The sequence below is a fragment of the Lissotriton vulgaris genome, chromosome 4_1, assembly GCF_964263255.1.
Source record: "Lissotriton vulgaris chromosome 4_1, aLisVul1.2, whole genome shotgun sequence".
NCBI classification, from domain to species: Eukaryota; Metazoa; Chordata; class Amphibia; order Caudata; family Salamandridae; genus Lissotriton; species Lissotriton vulgaris.
The window spans coordinates 48,077,919-48,087,224 of NC_141691.1; the positions used below are offsets into that span (position 1 = coordinate 48,077,919).

The 9,306-nt window shown below is 51.1% G+C and overlaps 1 protein-coding gene across 1 annotated transcript in view; it reads right to left on the bottom strand.

The window, feature by feature from the left end:
• LOC147718338 (serpin H1-like) overlaps positions 1 to 5,660 on the bottom strand; it is a 34,559-nt gene extending 28,899 nt beyond the window's left edge. Inside the window, exon 1 of the mRNA XM_086918277.1 lies at positions 5,258 to 5,660. The gene's annotated coding sequence lies outside the window, so the exon portion shown is untranslated. The remainder of the gene's footprint in view (positions 1 to 5,257) is intronic.
• Between the last annotated feature and the right edge of the window lie 3,646 nt (positions 5,661 to 9,306).

Sequence of the window (9,306 nt, forward strand, 5' to 3'; positions counted from 1 at the left end):
GCAGAGCTATGCCTCAGGATACAAGTAACCTTACAGCAGAGCTAAGCCCCAAGGAACAAATAACCTTACAGCAGAGCTATACCTCAGGATACAAGTAACCTTACAGCAGAGCTATGCCCCAAGGAACAAATAACCTTACAGCGGAGCTATGCCTCAGGATACAAGTAACCTTACAGCAGAGCTATCCCTCGGGGAACAAGTAACCTTACAGCAGAGCTATCCCTCAGGAAATAACCTTACAGCAGAACTAAGCCCCAAGGAACAAATAACCTTACAGCAGAGCTATGCCTCAGGATACAAGTAACCTTACAGCAGAGCTATCCGTCGGGGAACAAATAACCTTACAGCAGAGCTATCCCTCAGGAAACAAATAACCTTACAGCAGAGCTAAGCCCCAAGGAACAAATAACCTTACAGCAGAGCTATGCCCCAAGGAACAAATAACCTTACAGCAGAGCTATGCCTCAGAAGACGAATAACCTTACAGCAGAGCTATGCCTCAGGGACAAATAACCTTACAGCAGAGCTATGCCGCAAGGAATAAATAACCTTACAGCAGAGCTATGCCTCAGGATACAAGTAACCTTATAGCAGAGCTATCCCTCGGGGAACAAATAACCTTACAGCAGAGCTATCCCTCAGGAAACAAATAACCTTACAGCAGAGCTAAGCCCGAAGGAACAAATAACCTTACAGCAGAGCTATCCCTCAGGATACAAGTAACCTTACAGCAGAGCTATCCCTCAGGAGACAAATAACCTTACAGCAGAGCTATCCCTCAGGAGACAAATAACCTTACAGCGGAGCTATCCCTCAGGGACAAATAACCTTACAGCAGAGCTATCCCTCAGGAGACAAATAACCTCACAGCAGAGCTATGCCTCAGGGACAAATAACCTTACAGCAGAGCTATGCCTCATGATACAAGTAACCTTACAGCAGAGCTATCCCTCGGGATACAAGTAACCTTACAGCAGAGCTATCCCTCGGGGAACAAATAACCTTACAGCAGAGCTAAGCCCCAAGGAACAAATAACCTTACAGCAGAGCTATCCCTCAGGAGACAAATAACCTTACAGCGGAGCTATCCCTCAGGAGACAAATAACCTTACAGCAGAGCTATCCCTCAGGAGACAAATAACCTCACAGCAGAGCTATGCCTCAGGGACAAATAACCTTACAGCAGAGCTATCCCTCAGGAGATAAATAACCTCACAGCAGAGCTATGCCTCAGGATACAAGTAACCTTACAGCAGAGCTAAGCCCCAAGGAACAAATAACCTTACAGCAGAGCTATGCCTCAGGATACAAGTAACTTTACAGCAGAGCTATGCCCCAAGGAACAAATAACCTTACAGCGGAGCTATCCCTCAGGAGACAAATAACCTTACAGCAGAGCTATGCCTCAGGATACAAGTAACCTTACAGCAGAGCTATCCCTCGGGGAACAAATAACCTTACAGCAGAGCTATCCCTCGGGGAACAAATAACCTTACAGCAGAGCTAAGCCCCAAGGAACAAATAATCTTACAGCAGAGCTATCCCTCGGGGAACAAATAACCTTACAGCAGAGCTATCCCTCTGGAACAAATAACCTTACAGCAGAGCTAAGCCCCAAGGAACAAGTAACCTTACAGCAGAGCTATCCCTCGGGGAACAAATAACCTTACAGCAGAGCTATCCCTCGGGGAACAAATAACCTTACAGCAGAGCTATCCTTCAGGAAACAAATAACCTTACAGCAGAGCTAAGCCCCAAGGATCAAATAACCTTACAGCAGAGCTATCCCTCAGGGAACAAATAACCTTACAGCAACGCTATCCCTCGGGGAACATATAACCTTACAGCAGAGCTATCTCTCGGGGAACAAATAACCTTACAGCAGAGCTAAGCCCCAAGGAACAAATAACCTTACAGCAGAGCTATCCCTCGGGGAACAAATAACCTTACAGCAGAGCTATACCTCAGGAAACAAATAACCTTACAGCTGAGCTATGCCTCAGGAGACGAATAACCTTACAGCAGAGCTAAGCCCCAAGGAACAAATAACCTTACAGCAGAGCTATCCCTCAGGGAACAAATAACCTTACAGCAGAGCTATCCCACGGGATACAAGTAACCTTACAGCAGAGCTATCCCTCAGGGAACAAAAACCCTTACAGAAACGCTATCCCTCAGGATACAAGTAACCTTACAGCAGAGCTTTGCCTCGGGGAACAAATAACCTTACAGCAGAGCTATGCCTCAGGATACAAGTAACCTAACAGCAGAGCTATCCCTCGGGGAACAAATAACCTTACAGCAGAGCTATCCTTCAGGAAACAAATAACCTTACAGCAGAGCTAAGCCCCAAGGAACAAATAACCTTACAGCAGAGCTATCCCTCGGGGAACAAATAACCTTACAGCAGAGCTATCCCTCGGGGAACAAATAACCTTACAGCAACGCTATCCCTCGGGGAACATATAACCTTACAGCAGAGCTATCTCTTGGGGAACAAATAACCTTACAGCAGAGCTATCCCTCAGGAAACAAATAACCTTACAGCAGAGCTATGCCTCAGGAGACGAATAACCTTACAGCAGAGCTATCCCTCGGGGAACAAATAATCTTACAGCAGAGCTATCCCCCGGGGAACAAATAACCTTACTAAGGTGGCTCACTGGTTAGAGCAGGCAGACCTTGAAGCAGAGGTCAGACCCGGGACCAGGGTTCAATTCCCGACGCGGCAGGGTCTTGAGCTCAAATGTCCACGGACTCGATAATTCTTGCTTCGGTGCCTGACCAAATCATGGGTTCACACTCTGCAACTCTGGGCATTAAGCTTGCTTAATCTCCACAACGCCCCCCCCCCTCCCCCCCCCCCCGCGGCGGGATGCCTGGCTTTCACCTTGGGGATGCCCGTTAGGGGCTATCTCACAGGGAAAAGCCAGGACGGGTTCCCAAGGCAAGTGTGGAGATACCCCTTCGGGGGTCGATTCAGGGGCTATATAAGAAACATAATAATAATAATAATAATAATAATAATAATAATAACCTTAACTTTACAGCAGAGCTTTGCCTCGGGGAACAAATAACCTCACAGCAGAGCTGTCCCTCTGGGAACAAATAACCTTACAGCAGAGCTATCCCTCGGGGAACAAATAACCTTACAGCAGAGCTATGCCCCAGGGACAAATAATCTTACAGCAGAGCTATCCCTCGGGATACAAATAACCTTACAGCAGAGCTATTCCTCAGAATACAAGTAACCTTACAGCAGAGCTATCCCTCAGGATACAAGTAACCTTACAGCAGAGCTATCCCTCGGGATACAAATAACCTCACAGCAGAGCTATGCCTCAGGGAAACAAATAACCTTACAGCAGAGCTAAGCTCCAAGGAACAAATAACCTTACAGCAGAGCTAAGCCCCAAGGAACAAATAACCTTACAGCAGAGCTATTCCTCAGAATACAAGTAACCTTACAGCAGAGCTATCCCTCAGGATACAAGTAACCTTACAGCAGAGCTATGCCTCAGGATACAAGTAACCTTACACCAGAGCTAAGCCCCAAGGAACAAATAACCTCACAGCAGAGCTATCCCTCGGGATACAAATAACCTCACAGCAGAGCTATTCCCCAAGGAACAAATAACCTTACAGCAGAGCTATCCGTTCAGAGATGCAGAAGTCACAGCCTCGGGGCTCACACAGAATGTACAATCTAGGCGGCCCACTGACAGCAGAGCTATCCCTCAGCTGGCATACAAGGCCGGCCCCAGACAGCAGCGCTACCGGAGACAGATCTGTGCCTGAGAGGGGGGCTGCAGCCAAATGGATGTTGCGCAGAAGTTACAAGCTCGGCCTCTAACAGCAGAGCTACCGTCAGCTGACGCAGAACCTACAGTCTCAGGCCAGGAATGGCGAGCAGTCACTCAGGAAGAGGCAGAACAGGCATCTCTTGTGCTACAAAGGAGCGTTAGAGGCCTTGAACATCAGAGCTTTAGGTCAGGCTGCTCAGGTCAAAGGGCTCTTGCTGGACAGCAGAGCTATCTCTCCGGATACGCACCTCACAGGCCCCGGCCACAGCACAGCAACGCTCTCCCATATTTCACATTGATTTTACACAAGGCAGCTCACCGAATCTCCAAGCTAACAAAGAATACGTTAGACAGCAGAGCTAGGCATGGTGGGGCATCAAATGTATGACTTTCGGCCTCAGACAGCAGGGCTATCTCTCAGTGTGCAGTTTATTGGCTTAAACTAGAGACAGCGGGCCTATATGGAGCTCGTGACATAGAAGCTACACGCCCACTCCTCAGACAGCAGAGCTATCGCAGGCTCTGGCCTCCTTCCTAGCCGGGGCTATGCCACGCCCTAGCCCAGGAAAGATTGAACAGGCACTAGATGAGTCGAGCAGCTGCCCAGGAGCACACGGGATGTCAGCTGCGGTGACGGTGCCACTGGCAGCCCCGGGGCCCCTGTATTCAGCCTTCACTTGGGTTCGTTTCTGCTAGAGAGGTCGGGTCCTCGCCCCTGCTAACCCCAGCTCATGACAGGCTCCCCCTCCCCGGGCCAGGTCAGAGGTCAGCTCCGGCAGGTGACCCCAGTCTGCCACGACTCACACGTGTCATCAGATGACACTGGCGGCCCCGCTGCAAGCACACTTTAAGTGACTTTCAATGAGTTGATAATGTACTCGGGCCAGTGGACTGGGGGGCACTGTAACTTCATAGAGAGGTTTGGAATGGATCCCCCCCCCCCCCACCCCCACACACACACACACCAAACACCCCTCCCGCGCCCCTGCACCCCCCCTTTTTTCTAAAGCAGGAGTGAAGACGAGCAACAGGGGTGTCAGTGCCAGGGGCCTTTGTAAATAACGAGCATAGCCCCCCCCCCCCCCCCCCCACCCCCGTGTAGGTAGAAAAGTCCTGCCATGATTGGGGTGCAGAGAGAGGACCCCAAACACCCGTACAGCCCGGTGCCACTGCAGCTGCTGCACCACAGAGAGGCCAGGCAATGCACCCGCTGTAGGTACGGTGCTGGAACTTCACGTCAGGCTGTCAGACTGTCGCGACAGTGCGGGCACTCCTCGGCGTGAGTGACTGAGGTTCTTTTAAGGCTGCTAGGCTCTGTCGCGACAGTTGGCACTCCTCAGCTTAGTTTGTTGTTTTTAGGCTGCCAGGCTCTGTCGCGACAGTTGGCACTCCTCGCGTGGCAGCTGTCACTTATCGGGACAGTCCCAGTGCCCGCCCTGCCTCTTCTCACCCACCTGCCGGGAGTGGGCGCTCCGCTTCTGGGTTCCTTTTCTGCCCTCTTGTCCTTTCGCGCCTCCTTCGTCTTTCGTCTCTTCTGGTCTCTTATCTCGTCTCGCCTGTGCCCCTCTCTCTCTTTCTCTTCAGCTTCTGTGGTTTCCTCCCCTCCTTTTCTTTATGTGTTCATGTGGTTCCCGCGCTCCTCCTTTTCTCTTCCTGTTCCCTCTTTAGTCGCTCGGACTCCTCCTTTTCTCTTGTCTCTTCGTCTGAGTTTCTCTCCTCTCTTCCTTCACCTTCAATTTATAGCTGTACTGGAAGAAGTTTCTCGAAACCCACAAAACTTGGAAAACCTTCTAAGAGAGTGTTTGAAACTGGATCCGGCCGGGCCCAGCCCATCCGGCTGGTTCCCCACCCCCGGATGGAGCGGAGAGGGGGCTGGGCCGGAGGAGCGTTGCATCAGCTGCTGCCACAGGGGCAGTTTCTGGAATTCTCAGCATTGGACCCTGTGGCAGCCCGTAGCATCCTCGGAGCACGTTTACGTGTCAGTGCAATGCTCCGTGTCGGCACACGTTCACCAGGGTTGTGACTGCACACACATCTGAGCAGCCACCGCCCTACACTCACCGCTTTTGAAATACGAATCTGCACCGCTGGTGCATTCACCCCCTGCGCTACCTTCCTGGACTTGGAGCCTGCGTTCGCAGGCTTCTCTTTGACCGGGGCAAAATATTAACTCCCTGGCCTGTTTTAATCTGCATTCAGCATTTGTGTGAAGGCTCATAGGTTAGAACCTCTGTGCAGTAATCACATTGACCCGCTGAGCTGCCATACTCTGCTCTGATCTTGGCACCTGCGTAGGGTCTGCTGTGCCTCGTAGCTGTAGGGACACAGCTATCAGTGATGGGCTTTTCACCGACAGCCTGTTATTCTACTTAGGTCCGTGTAAGAAATCCGAGACTACAACCCCCAGAGTACACTCTGCCATCCCCCACAAATCACCAAACTGGAGCCTATGTATGTCATGGCTCGGAGTCCACCCTAAACTACGACTCTATGCTCTGATTCTGTCCCTCCCTGTGCTGTCACAGGCTCTGAACCCCCACCCGTCCTGCACGCTTCACACGTGTCGCAGTGTCGGTGCATTAACACACTGAGCTATAATCATTGCAGTGGCGTAACGAAAGTTGAGGGTGCCCCCCTGCGAAGTACATGGAGGAGGGCCCCCTCCCGGGGCCACCACCTATCACTTTTGCAGAGGAGGCCCCTTGGAGCTTGATGGCCCACCCTACACCGAGGGGGCTGCGGGGGCTGATCTTACGCCGCTGTGAAGATGCCAGAAATGCCTCTTATTTCAGTTCCGGAGCTATCTCATTAGAAAAACAACAGACCTACAACTTCGGGCCATAAGACATCCACTTTAACACCAGTTAAAAAATGGAACAAATTCATTTTGTACCGACATAGCAACAATAGCCCATAGTAAGCTTATTATATTTTGGCCACAGCACAAAAATAGAAAAGCGTTCTCATGTGCTTCGGCGGGGAGGTCTGTGGGGCTGGCAGGTTTCTGTGCTTGGGAGGTCTGTGGGGCTGGCAGGTTTCTCTGCCTGGAGAGGTCTGTATGGCTGGCAGGTTTCTCTGCCTGGAGAGGTCTGTGGGGCTGGCAGGTTTCTCTGCCTGGAGAGTTCTATGGGCCTGGCAGGTTTCTGTGCTGGAGAGGTCTGTGGGGCTGGCAGGTTTCTCTGCCTGAAGAGTTCTATGGGACTGGCAGGTTTCTGTGCTGGAGAGGTCTGTGGGGCTGGCAGGTTTCTCTGCCTGGAGAGTTCTATGGGACTGGCAGGTTTCTGTGCTGGAGAGGTCAGTGGGGCTGCAGGTTTCTCTGCCTGGAGAGGTCTGTGGGGCTGACAGGTTTCTCTGCCTGGAGAGGTCTGTGGGGATGGCAGGTTTCTCTGCCTGGAGAGGTCTGTGGGGCTGGCAGGTTTCTCTGCCTGGAGAGGTCTGTGGGGCTGGCAGGTTTCTCTGCCTGGAGAGGTCTGTGGGGCTGGCAGGTTTCTCTGCCTGGAGAGGTCTGTGGGGCTGGCAGGTTTCTCTGCCTGGAGAGGTTAGTGGAACTGGCAGGTTTCTCTGCCTGGAGAGGTCTGTGGGGCTGCCAGGTTTCTGGGACAGGATGCTGGGTGATCTTGTCACACACACAGGGTCAGGGATTTGGAGACATTTATGGACCAGAATCATTGATCCTTTTACTGCTACTGAGCGGAGTACGGAGCGCCACACAGTTCAAAGGTCGCAAGTGAGGTAGGTTGTGCTGGGGTTAAAAAAAAAAGTCTAGTAAAAGAAGAGAGTTACTCGCACTGGTGCCCGTTTCCACAGAAGTTACGTGAAACCTCTGGTAGAACATGCTTCGTAACGTAGAAAGGCTGTGAAAGTTATTTTTTTCCTTTCATATCAATGGGGTAGGATTGGTGGCTCTTTGTGACAGCAGTAAACAGAGGGGAAGTACATGGTATGCAGCCATGAGAATTATGCTGCAGGTACTCAATTATGCAACAGGAAAAGGCAAATTATGCGGTCTAATGCTGCACATTTTTTGATACTTATACTTAATTGTTTGTAATTTTTACACCTTTTAAGACTGTTCTTGCAAACGTTTCACCTCAGTCTCAGTTTAACAACCAAACAGCAAAGAGTAACTGAAAGGTGGCCTGTCAATTTTAGCGAAGGGCATTCGACTGTGCAGCAATGCATGTTGCTGTGTTTTAGTTACTTTTTTCTGTCTCAGCTTGAAACCATTTTTTTCTGCAAGCTGCAAATTATGTAGCACCACTGCCACCACAGCCCCAATCCTCACCCTCTCTGCCCCAACCCTCCCTCACTCTACCCACTCACACCCTGATGTCCAGTTCAGCTGGACCCGCCCCTTCAGAACTGACATCACTCGGTGTTAGATTTGGGGTTCTCTTGTTGTCACATGTAGGTACTTGTGACAAATAGGGACCCTCTCCTCTAGTCAGGACAAGGGGCTTACACTCCTAAACACTCCTAAAATAACCCCGGCTCACCCTCTAGGCTGCGTGGCGAGAGCAGTCAAGGCTTTACTTCAGAGGCGTTGTAAGTTAAGCAGTTGTGACCACATACAGTAACCCAGTGACAACACTACAAATGGATACCACACAGGTTTTATATAAAAAAATAAGTAGACTTTATATAGCGTTACCACAAGACCATAACTGACAAAAATACACACTATGATTACTTTGAGATGGTAGATTAAGCTTAGTTCAGTTCAGTTCTTAGATGCGACACTCTGCGTCAATGTACCTTAGGTTGCGTTGCGTTTCCACGACAAGCAATGTTGCAGTGATGGGAAATGCGGCAAAGTTCAGATACAAAGAAATAAAGACATGAAGATCTTTCAGATGTGTCACGCTTCTCGGGGATGCGATAAGTTCTCGGTTCGATGCGTGGACTGCAGCAGTGACACCCTTGTTCCGCAATGCGACGGCAGCAGCTCCAGCAGCGACACTCTTCTCCCACGCTGCCTGAAGCTTCCGCACAATGCGACAACTACAGCGGCGACATCCAAGATGCAAAGGCAGCAGCTCCGACCGCGGTGCGCTTCTCGAGGATGCAAGGTGCTCTTGATCAATGCGGTGCAGTGCGACAGTTCCAGCGGCGACACTCTCCTTTGGAGTTGCAACGGCGACACGCTCCGACCTCGTTGTGAGATTCTTCTCCTGATGCGGTGCAGTGCGACAGCTCCAGCAGCGACACCCTCCTTCTTCGGAGTTGCGACGGCAGCAGCAGCGACGGCAGCAGCAGCGACGGCAGCAGCAGCGACGGCGACACGCTTCCTCTTCGTTGCAGCACGCTTCTCTCCGATGCGGTGCAGTGCGACAGTTCCAGCGGAGACACCCTCCTTCGGAGTTGCAACGGCAGGCACAGCGACACGCTTCTTCTCGTTTAGTCGGTCTTCCAGCTCCTTGCGACACTCAGTTCCTCAGCAGGCCCAAAACAGCAGCAGGCACTTCCACAAGTACTCTGAGGAGCTGGGGGTTGAAGTTTGTTG